General features: G+C 38.4%; 1 pseudogene across 1 annotated transcript in view; it reads right to left on the bottom strand.

Annotated features, from left to right (window-relative positions):
• Positions 1-3,489: 3,489 nt before the first annotated feature.
• The window catches only part of LOC308506546 (succinate dehydrogenase [ubiquinone] iron-sulfur subunit, mitochondrial-like), a 61,102-nt pseudogene continuing 52,028 nt past the window's right edge, over positions 3,490-12,563 (bottom strand). Inside the window, exon 2 of the transcript in view lies at positions 3,490-4,315. The product of the transcript in view is annotated as a succinate dehydrogenase [ubiquinone] iron-sulfur subunit, mitochondrial-like (transcript). The remainder of the gene's footprint in view (positions 4,316-12,563) is intronic.

Raw genomic sequence — 12,563 nt, 5'->3', positions numbered from 1 at the left:
GGTGCTATCTTCCTGGTCACCTGCTCCGGGTGCTCCAAAAGTGTCTCTTGTGTGGGTTGTGTGTTCTCCTGTTATAGTTGAGCCTTGATTGCTATTGGCGCAATAGTGGGTGGGATTAACCCCCAGGCTGATTGGCTGTGAGGTTTGGCCACATCCACAACTTATGGGCTGATGTGCAGGGGGGCTTACCCCACTGAGTGGGATTCACCCAAGTGGGCTCTGGTGCCTGTTGAGACCACCCTTTTAGTGTGCCACTCATGGAGCAAATTGATCAGTGTTCTGCTGTGGTCTGAAGATGACCTCCAAGTATGCTGGTTTTGGGGCCTCTTAGGAGGGGCTCTGGCGTATGCCCAGATCACCCACTGCCTGTGACCAACTAGGGATTAGCTGGTAGGAGCTACAAAGCCATCTGCAGTTGTTCACTGCCTGTGCTAAACCTGGAGACATTTGGGAAAGGCGACACTGCGAACCAAGGACTGCTGCCACCAGTACCACACCTGGGGTAGCTCTGAAGAAAGCCAGAACACCTCAAGGCCTACTGTCACCTGCCAGCTCCCTTAAGGTTCAGCTGGTGATAGTCTCATGTGGTATGCAAGTTGGGTGATGTAGGGTCTTACGGAGTCAATAGAGTGGGAAGAGTTGTGGTCACCAGGTTAACGGAGACTCTGGGTTTGTGCCAGTACTGAGCCTGGAGCAACTCAGTAAAAGTCTCACAGCACACCCAGGCCAGTTGCCAACTGCCTGGGGTCTGGGCTTTCCAGTAGTTTTCCAATAAAGAGTACAATTTGGGCAGGGCTGGCTGCTCTAGACAAAGTGCCCCTGGTGTGGCAGAGTTGGGTGGGGCAGGGTCTCAGTGAGTCAGCAGGGCAGAGCAGTGGAGCTCACCAGACCAATCAGAGCTAGATTTGGTGGTAAGCAGAGAGAGAGGGCTCAACACATTAAAGATGGCATCTACATGCAGCCTGCACAGGAGGATCCCACACAAGGAAATTGGCAACTGTACTCCAGCCCTGGCCTCACAGTCATACACCTCAGTCTGTATGCCTCCCTGTATGCCTCTGGTGACCCCTCAGTCACCGTCCCCCTGCCGGAGCCCAAGGTGAGTGCCTGGGAGCAAGTGAGTCTGTGTGGGGGCCCTTTAAGAGGATGTCTTGGTTTCCCCACAGCCTTCCATCCCACCTGGATGGTCTGGATCCCCACTGTTTTTCACAGCCAGATGTCATTTTTTATTCTCTTCACTCTCATCCCATCGAGTCAGACCTGACCATATCACCTCCATAATGACATTCACATGAAGCCCCATCTCGTCCATCCCCACTGCCTTCCCTAAGCTGAGTTCCTCAGCATTTGTCTACCGTACTGCAACAGCCTTCTGGACTGGTCTTGCTCTGCACAAATCCATCCTCCAGAGTGATGAATACAGATTTGGCCAATTCTTTCCCTAGGTTCAGAATTTGAGAGAGAACATTTAGAATCTACTTAAGGGTTTGGAATCCTTGAGTATTTTGGTTTGTTTTGATTTTGGTCCCCAAATTATAAATGCTTTCTTCTGCTTTCATGCTTCTAATCATTCTCTTTTCTTCTTGTTTGAAATGCCCTTGTCCCCTCTTTGCTAGCTAGCTTTCTATTCACCTTTCAGTACTTGGGGACATTTCCCTGACCACACTCAATACAAGAAAGAGGCTGCTATATGCTCTTACTGAATGTACTTTATTACATCACTTATTCTTACATTGCAATTACCCTTCCATTTAGGAAGTATAAAACCCTTGATAGAAGGAACTATACCATTTTTATGGTTGTATCTCCTTGCCTAATAGTGCCAAGATACAATAAATGCTCTCTTTATGCATTTGTTGAATGAGTGAATAAATGAGGACTGAGAAGGTTGGTTGAGGCTTCACAGAAAAGGGGTTTGAATTAAATTGTTTCTGAAGGATAGATAAGAACGAGATGGCTAGAGAAGAGAGGAGAGAGTTCCCGCTTGGTATATCAATTTGAACCAAGGCAGAATGATCAGTATGATCAGTGAGTAGATGAATTTGAGTGTAGAAGCTAAAGATAAGATGGGAGGGTCAACTGAGGTTCTATGGAGAACAGTCTTGAGTTCCATGTTGGAATTTATCTTGTAAGCTGAGAGTGAATGGAGGAATTGATGTGGAGCATTGGCCTTTTTGAAAAGAGTATGGAATAATAGAAAAGATGTGTCAGGAAGACTTCTTCCTGTGGTGTTTACAATTAATTGAAATAAAGGGAGCTTAGAAGCAAAGAGCTCATTAAGAAAGTTATTTTAAAAATTCATGTGAGGGAATTTGGATTGCTGGCAGTGGATAGGGAAAGGAAAAGAATGAGAAGAGACATTAAAAAGAAAGTATAAAAATTTGCTAAAATAATGGTCTCTAATGATTACCATACATGCATATAACTCAATGTTTACTGATTGTTCAATACTCTAAAATCCTGATTGGTACCAATGACAGAAATAAAGATGGGACAAGATGAGATAATAAATTAATCTGCTTTATAAAGTTTATTATTGTTATTATTTAAATTTAGAAAGCTATATTGAAAATTAAACTCTAAGGTTTTGCATTTTTGACTCCATGGCCCAATTGTAATATCTACTGCCACCTGCTGGCAGAGAAAGAATGACTGTAGTCTCTTAACTGCAAAACCTACAAATTTACCACTGTTAATACAGTCATCTAAGTGTCAAGCATCTGGATGGTAATAGGTGTTTCTATTCATTATGTAATCTAATTGCTGTATAACTACCAGATCAAGGAGCCCTATGGACTTGCTATTGTCTGATTAAACTTGATACCTTATCCTATTTTAATTCCACTATTAGTGAGAAATTTTAGAATTTCCTTAGGTTAACAGTTTCCGTGCTTTTAAGATTAAAACAGCAAAATTTCGCTAGGTGCTTTGACAAGGATGTTGTAAAAAAAAAAAGAATGGAGGGGCCAGCCTGGTGGCTCAGGCGGTTTGGAGCTCCGTGCTCCTAACGCCGAAGGCTGCCGGTTCGATTCCCACATAAACCAGTGTCAGATGGCTCAGTTGGTTGGAGCTCGGGCTCTCAACCACAAGGTTGCTGGTTTGACTCCTCGACTCCCACAAGGGATGGTGGGCTGCGCCCCCTGCAACTAACAGTGGCAACTGGACCTGGAGCTGAGCTGCGCCCTCCACAACTAAGACTGAAAAGAACAACACCTTGACTTGGAAAAAGTCCTGGAAGTACACACTATTCCCCAATAAAGCCCTGTTTCCTAAACCCAAAAAAATTTAAAAAAAAAAAAAATGGAGTAAAAAGACATGTTAAAAAGTAAGAATACTTTTGTTTGTACCAGGCATCTGGTTTGTTCTACAAATTAATTCTTTGTGTTAATAAAGTGGAATAACATTTATTTCTTAAAAATTTTATTATACATGCTGTATTCATGGAAAGTCAACACCATTGACAGAATGCAAATTAGATATAAATTATGTTCAGCTGACCTGGTTACAAGTCATGTTTAGCTGTGAAGCTGAAGCTTTCTTCTCCTTGTAGTTTGCCATTATTTTCCTGATTTCAGCAATAGCTTCCCCTGGATTCAACCCCTAGGGACAGGTCCCAGTGCAGTTCATGACAATGTGACAGCAATACAGAGAAAATGGGTCCTGCATGTTGGCCAGGTGTTCCTCCATCAAGTCGTTCAGAGTTGATCATCCAGCAATAGGCCTGCGTAAGAAGTGGAAGTCCTAAATATTTGTCTCCATTCCACCGGTAGCTAGGGCAGCTGGTACTGCAGCCGGCACAGAGAACGAATGCACTCAGAGAGCCCATCAAACTTCTCCTGACCTTCTATGGACTGCAGAAACAGCTGTTTGCCTGCCTGGGATTCATCCTTCTTCAAATAAGGCTCAAGGGATTTGTACTGAACACAGAAGTTGTTCAAATCAGGAACAAGATCCTTTATCACATATATATGTGGAAAAGAGTGTAGATTTTTGAGACTTTGTTGGGTTTGGTGTCAATCCCTTGGGAGCAAGCTAGAGTGTTGCCTCCATTGATGCTCATTGCACAAGAATTACAGATAACTTCTCAGTATGATCTTCCGAAGGTCTAGGTAGAATCAATTTCATTCTTAATTAAAGTCTCCAACATGATAGGACCACATTTGAAAAATCAATTTTATAAGTTTGCGTATAAGGTTTATCTCCAGTCTTGTCTGGGCCCCATTGGTAGATAGCAAATTTCTTGATTTGGGGGGCTGTGGCTGCAGCTGTCTGGGCCTCTTGGCAGGCAGGCTCCACTAAGCTCTGTGACCAGGAACTAGCACCGCAAGGAGACTGCCGACCACTGCCGCCATCTTGGCTCCTGACCTACAATTTATAAAAATTTTGATTCAATACCATTACATTTTTATTTTTGTCATGTTGTGGTAACACGTTTTGAAATCTAGTAGAGTGATCCTATATTTAAATGAATATTGATATATTAATATTTGTAATGCTGGGTCTATATGCACATCCTTAAAATGTTCATGCCTGCCTGACCACTGCAATGTACACCTGAAGCTGAACAATAATGAATGCCAACTATAATTTTATATATGTATGTATATACTTACAAGAGGCGGAGTACAGTATTGGGAGTGGAGAGAGTGGAAATGTGATGACTCGGTGCGATGTCTGAGAGATAGTGGATGGGGGAGAGGGGTCCACAGTGTGAGGGATATAAATGATAAATATCTAAGTATTATTTTGTCTTGTGAACCTGAAACTAATAATAATAAAAAAAGAACGAGGAAGGGAAGGTATATTTATGGATCAAGGCTGTTTTTGGACAATGATTGAGCAATTTATATGGCACTGATTTACCAACTGTGTAGAATGTCAATATATTCTCCCAGGTGGTTGACTTTGAGCTCCACAGAATATGATAAACTAAATAAAACAAGGGATCGAGGGAAGATGGAAAGGAAAACAGTGGAAAGGAGGTAAGAGCCGGGAAGAGAGGGGAAGGAAGGACAAGGGAAAAAGGGAAGAAGGAAAGGATTAAGTAAAAAAGTGGACAAAGAATGTACATTTTTTTAAATAAACAAGTACAGATAGCACCTGTCTTATGCTACTAAAACAAAACCAAAAAAAATGTTCATGCCCTTTTACCCAATACTTTTCATTTTGGAAATTAATCCTAAGGAAGTAATCACAAAATGGTGAAACAGCTTTATTTACAGACATGTATCACATAATTTATAATAACAAAATATTGGAAATAATGTCCAATAAAATAGTAATTGTAAACTGCAATATTTTACAGCCATCAAAATGGTATTCATGAATAACTTAGAATTACATGAGAATGTGTATTTTATTTGGAAAATGCATATATGCTTATAGAGACCTGGCTCACAGTAATATAAGCTAGCAGGCAGTCAAGGTCTGTGTACAGGAAGGAGAGCAGGCCAGCAGAGCCTTCCAAATGTTTTTTTTCTCACAGAATGTGCTTTGTTTGCTGTACCTATGTAACCTTGCTTCTTCTCTGCCTGCATGGGGAGTGCTCCCCTTTCAACAGCTGCCACCAGAGACTCTCCCCACTCAGTTAAGTCTAAATAAACCTATGTCATGCACTCAGCCACCTGGTGTGTTCTTTGAGCTTGTGGCTTTTCAGGCACAAATCTTGGAACAACTAGGACTCAGACTGATTGCAACTATATAAAGCTAAATAAAAATTTAATATTCCATGTATGTCAAAAGCATAGAAAGAAATATACCAAGGGTCAGACTGTTTGATTATGGATATCATTTTATTTTTTAATATTCTAATCCATCCTTCTCCATAGTTAATTACTAAAATTCCATATGGTGCCTAACAAATATTATATATTCAAGAAGTATTTATTCCTTTTTTTTTACCTAACCACCCATGGGGTAGAGAGATTATATTTTCATTCTTTATATTTTTATTATATTTTATTTTATATTTTTATTCTTACTAATTTATGGAACATTTTTATCTTTTCCCTATTTGATATTCCCAAGTGAGATCATGTGCTTTGAATCTGTGTCAGAATATTAGCTATAACTACATGGAGAAATAAACAGATGTGGTTGGCTGGCTGCTTCAGGAAGGACTCATGGTGAGGGTGCAGCGTCTTAGCATGATCATGGTTGAGGTACTAGATCTAGAATTAGGAAATAAATAGATGTGGTTGGCTGGCTGTTTCAGGAAGGACTCATCGTGAGGGTGCAGCGTCTTAGCACGATCATGGCTGAGGTACTAGATCTAGAATTAAGATTTGGGCTTCCACCTTACAGAATTAGAAACTCTGATTAACTGGTTTCCTCAGAAGTAATCAGAATAGAGTCATTTTAATCACACTCACAAATGACTACGTATAGATTTTGATGTTTTAATTTTCATTGAAAAACCAGAATATGTGTTAACTCATCATTATAGACCTATACAATCAGAGATGTGGGATGATGAATGGACTCAGGAAATTCCAAATCCCAGTCTTTATAATCAGTCTCTGCATGCCCTCATCCTCTATTGGGTTATATCTAATAAGGGGGATGATAACTATAGAAGAAACAGATAGTTGCATCTTCTTCAATGCTGAGAACCCTGATTTGTTTAGGATAAACATGCCTCATTTTCTTTCCTGAAATCCTGCATTTCAGGAAAGCTGTCCTCAGCCTTAATTAGAGGGAGTGAGTCTTGTTTGGTCTAATTTCTTTTCATGGCTATTACATTCTCCTTGTCAGTGATTGGTTCAGGGAGAAGCATAAGATTCAACTTAGGTCAGTGAGACATGTGGAGAAATTGGCTGAGTAGGCTTCCAGAAAAGATTTCTTAGCTCTTCAAGCTAAAATTTTAAAACTCTAAATAAAAAAAATATAAAACAATAAAAAACAGGAGAGAATCCTCATGGTATTGGATTTTGCAATGATTTCTTAGATAGAACACCAAAGCAAAGGCAACAAAATAAAAAATAAATTGGACTTCATTAAAATTTATAACCTCTGTGCATCAATATACCTGCTAAATGGTTAATATCCAGAATGTATAAAAAACTTCTATGACAACAAAAAACACAATTTAAAAAATGGGCAAAGGACTTGAATAGACATTTCTCCAAAGAAGATATGGCCAGTAAGGATATGAAAAGATGATCACTAATCATTAGAGAAATGCAAATTAAAACAAAGATTTGATATCACCTCACACCCATTAGGACGGCTAATGTTAAAAAAGAAAGAAATGTTGGTGAGGATATAGGAGAACTGGAAAATTTGTGTACTGTTGGTGAGAACGAAAAAGGTGCAGGCACTATTGAAAACAGTATGGTGGTGCCTCAAAACATTAAATATAAAATTACTACACAATCTAGCAATTTCACTTCCAAAAGAATTGAAAGCAGGGGCTCAAACATATACAAGGTATGATAAAAAAAAATATGGTGAATGTTTAAATAAAAAAATTATTACATTAAGACACATTGCTATTAATTCCCCTCAAAATACTCCCTCTTGCTTCAAACACATGTATCCCATTGTTCTTGCCACTTTCTGAAGCAGTCCTGAAAGTTCTCTTTACGAATGTTTAAGAAACAATGTGCCTAGAAAATGGCCTGAGAAATGGGCAAACGGTTTCATCCTCCACATAACAATGCTGTGTCACACATCGCTTCTGGTATACGGCAATTTCTGTCAAATAAAAACATTACAGTGTGTCCTCATCCACCTTTGTCACTGGACCTGTCACTGTGTGACTTCTGGCTCTTCCTCAAAATCAAAATGACCATGAAAGGTAAATGTTTGAATTGATTCAGGACATCAAGGCAGCCACGACAGTGCAACTAAAGACACTCATGGAAAAGAATTTCCAGAACTGCTTCAGAAAGTGGCAAGAATGATGGGATAAGTGTGTTTGAAGCAAGGAGGAGCATTTTGACGGGGATTAATAGCAATGTGTCTTTTACTGTAATAAATATTTTTAAAATTTACACATTAACCATAGTTTTTGATCATACCTCATATTTGTACCTCATGTTCACAGCAGCATAATTCACAATAGCCAAAAGGTGGAAGCAACCTAAATGTCCATCAACAATTGAGTAATACCTGCAAGGGATGGTGGGCTGTGCCCCCTGCAACCAACAATGGCAACTGGACGAGGAGCTGAGCTGCGCCCTCAGATTGAAAGGACAACTACTTGACTTGGAAAAAGTCCTGTAAGTACACACTATTCCCCAATAAAGTCCTGTTCTCCTCCCCCCAAGGAAAGCAAGTTTAAAAATTAATTAATTAATTTAAAAAAATGAGTAATAAACAAAACATGGTATATCCATACAGTAGAATTTTTTTTTCTTTTTTTTTATTAAATTTATTGGGGTGACAATTGTTAGTAAATTTACATAGATTTCAGGTGTACAATTCTGTATTACATCATCTATAAATCCCATTGTGTGTTCACCACCCAGAGTCAGTTCTCCTTCCATCACCATATACTTGATTCCCCCTACCCTCATCACCCACCCCCCACCCCCTGGTAACCACTAAATTATTGTCTGTGTCTATGAGTTTTTCTTTCTCATTTGTTTGTCTTGTTCTTTTGTTGTTTTTGATTTATATATCACATATCAGTGAAATCATAGGGTTCTCTGCTTTTTCTGTCTGACTTATTTCACTTAGCATTATACTCTCAAGATCCATCCATGTTGTCACAAATGCTCCTATATCATCTTTTCTTACCGCTGAATAGTATTCCATGGTGTATATATACCACAACTTCTTTATCCATTCATCTATGGAAGGACATTTTAGTTGTTTCCATGTCTTGGCCACTGTAAACAAAGCTGCAATGAACATTGGAGTACACGTGTCTTTATGTATATGTTTTCAGATTTTTTTGGTAGATACCCAGGAGAGCGATTGCTGGGTCATATGGTAATTCTATTCGTAATTTCTTGAGGAACCTCCACACTGCCTTCCATAGCGGCTGCACCAGTCTGCATTCCCACCAACAGTGTATGAGGGTTCCTTTTTCTCCATAGCCTCTCCAACACTTGTTACTGTTTGTCTTGTTGATGATAGCCATTCTGACTGGAGTGAGGTGATATCTCATTATGGTTTTCATTTGCATTTCTCTGATGATTAGCGATGTTGAGCATTTTTTCATATGTCTATTTGCCATTTGTATATCCTCTTTGGAGAAATGTCTCTTCAGGTCCTCTGTCCATTTTTCAATTGGGTTGTTTGTTTTTTTGTTGTTGAGTTTCATGAGTTCCTTGTATATTTTGGATATTAGCCCCTTATCGGGGGCACTGTTTGCAAAAATCTCTCCCATTCAGTTGGTTGCCTCATTATTTTGTCAATAGTTTCTTTTGCTGTGCAGAAGCTTGAAAAGTGTCTTATAGATAGATGGTAGAAATGGTTGCACAAAACGTGTACTTAACTTGACTCAACTATACAGTTAAAAATAGTTAAGATGGTAAATTTTATATGTATTGTACCACAATTATTTTAAAAAAGAGAGATACCCAAAGATGAAATAGTTTCTTTTCTACCTCTAGTTGTTAATGTAGTGATGCCTGGAGCTGCTGGAGCTTCAGTAGCCATCTTGCAACTCTGAATGGACTGCCCAACACTGTAAGGGTAACAAAACAAAAAGATGGAAAGAATCTGGGCCCTTGGTGATATGGTTAAGTCCCTGAATTAGTGAACTTAGGTACTACTATACTTCCAGACTTCTTGTTATATAAGATACTACATTATCATTTTTGCTTAAGTCCTTCTGGGCTGGGTTTTCTGTTATTTGTACTTGAAACATCTTAACAAATATAATAAAACAGTTGCCCATTGGCAAGTATACCATACTCCCCAGGCAGGACTAGGGTTACAATGAACAATTCTTTTTTCTAACATTTATTTTTTAAACCTTTCATGCAGTACTAGAAATTTATATTACTACAATATCACCTCATGACCCACCATAGTTTTCAACACTTCTAGCTTTAAGAATTCCAGATCAATAGTTCTACCCCAACCCCTGCCCACTTAGTTGCCAAGTCAACAATCACAGAGCCAGGAGAGATTTAGCAACCGTAAGATTTAATGCTGTTTACAATTTTTTAGCAATGTGAGATTCTTGTTTCGTAATTTCATAAGTCTTTTCTGCCAAAGATTGCCATGTCAATTCTTCTTGTACCTTGTTTTGATACTGTGGTTAGAAAGAAATGAATCAACATTAAATAGTTATTTCTGGGAATGACAAACTATTAAGGGCACTGTCACAGCATAAATTTTAGGTGCTAAAATCACAAGAGCTCTAAAATCACAGGAGAATGACACACAAACTTTCTGATAGTCCCAGAAAGTTCCTTATTAAAAATTGTCCTTGCTCCACCCTCATTCCTATTTCACAAAATGAAAAGGTCTCATGTATGTCTTTATAAAAAAAAATCTTGTGGGAATATATGCTTAATAATGCTATTATCATTTGCAAACTTCTTCCCAAAATATCTCACTGATACAGAGGGCATTGGAGAAAAAAATCCAAGAGTAATGTAAAAGAAATGTGAAAACTGATTCTCCATCAAAATGCAGAAGAAATGTGGGTGCAGATGAAATTCCCTGTAAATATCCAATGAAGAGGTTGAATGGTATCAGATTCCCAGCATGGTGGTGGTTAGTAATTTAACTGCTATCAGGCGTCATATGGTTCTTCATTCTCTTCCTGCCTTCACTCCCTAGCTTAGTTCTCTCCATTGTGATACCTTATTCTTCATTTATATATTCATATAAAATGCCCAATTTCACACTAAACTCTGGTTTCAGAGACTTCAAAAACATATCTCAGGGTGGTAAATAGGGTAAAGGCAATCAAATATAAGGTGATAAAAGGAGAATTGACTTTGAGTGGTGAATATACAATGCAATATACAAATAATGTATATAGGTTTTAATTGTACAATACACTTCTACTGTACAATTGAAACCTATGTAATTTTACTAAACAATATCACCCCAATAAATTTAATTTAAAAAAATAAAATATGTCCATGGGAGTTTATAGTGAAATTCTTAAAAAAAGAAAAAGCTAATATTGGAGTAGATGACTAATAACTGCCTTGGGATTTAGTTGTATTAAATAAAATTTGTTTTGATGAATAAAAAAAATATATCTCAACAGATCAATCATAATGATCCCAGCAAAAGATCATTGCCTGATCTTTTACAGGCAATGACAGCTACAGGTTTCCTTACTTCCTGCACTAAGCATTTCTTAGTTGATAGACCATCTAGCTCTAGGGTTTTCTTTTTTTTTTTATTGCAACGGTGATTAAAATAATCCTTTAAAAATCTATAATCTTATCCACATACTTATAGTACAAGGAACACATAGCAAAGTCTGGGAAGGATCAATAAATGTTTGTAGAATGAGTTAAGATCATCGTTAGGCAGATTTTCCAGTTTGTTTTATTTAGCAGCATATATGTTTTTCAGTATTTTGCTTGATGTATTTGTAGAATTGTTGCCTTGAACTCTGGTATATATTATAATAGTTGCTAGAAATGTGGTTCTAAAGCAAAAAGACTTCATTAGAATTTGGAAAAGGAAAAGTAAACTAAGCTCAATTAGTAATTATTTGAACACAATACATGTACTAGAAATTATAGCAGGAACTGGGGATACAAAGATCAGTAAGACATATTCCCTGGACTCAACTAGTTTATCTTTTCATCACATTCTCACCAGACTCTTAACTTGACTCCCTCCCTCTAGTCTTGATCCTCTTTAAGCCATCCACCACACTGCAGCACAATGGCCAATCTAAACAATCTAAATCTATCCTGTAGAAAGCCTAGATTCTGTAGTACTAGAGCTCAGACCATCAAGATACTGTCTCCCTCTTTTGTCTCCTATCCAACTCCTTGAGATTTCAGCACACGTGCCATATTAATTTATATATCTAGCCTTTGCTCACAGCCTGAGGCTCTGCCAAGCTTGCCTTTCTCACCCAACCTCCGCCCCCCACCATCTGGCAAACATCAAAATGCTCTCTGTTCTTATGAGTTTCTGTTTTGTTTGTCCATGTACTTTGTTAGAGTCCACATATAAGTGAAATTGTATGGTATTTATCTTTCTCTGTCTGACTTATTTCACATAGCATAATACCCTCTAGGTCCATCCGTGCTGTTGCAAATTGTAAGATACCATATTTTTTTATGGCTCATTATATACATGTACCACTTTTTCTTTATCCATTCGTCTACTGATGGACACTTGGGTTGCTTTCATATATTGGCTATAGTAAATAATCCTGCAATGAACTTAGGGATGCATGTCTATTTCATTTAGTGTCTTGGATTTCTTCACATAAATACCCAGAAGTGGAATTGCTAATCACATGGTAGTTCTATTCTTACTTTTTTAAGGAACACCCACACTGTTTTCCATACTGGCTGCACCAACTTACTATCCCACCAACAGTGCACTAGAGTTCCCTTTTCTTCGTATCCTGCTGATACTTGGTTGTTGATTTATTGATGCTAGCCCTCCTGACAGGTGTG

The sequence above is a fragment of the Rhinolophus hipposideros genome, assembly GCF_964194185.1.
Source record: "Rhinolophus hipposideros genome assembly, chromosome: 13".
Taxonomy (NCBI): domain Eukaryota; kingdom Metazoa; phylum Chordata; class Mammalia; order Chiroptera; family Rhinolophidae; genus Rhinolophus; species Rhinolophus hipposideros.
Note: the sequence above shows the minus strand (reverse complement) of the source record. Positions and strands in the feature narration are given on the sequence as shown.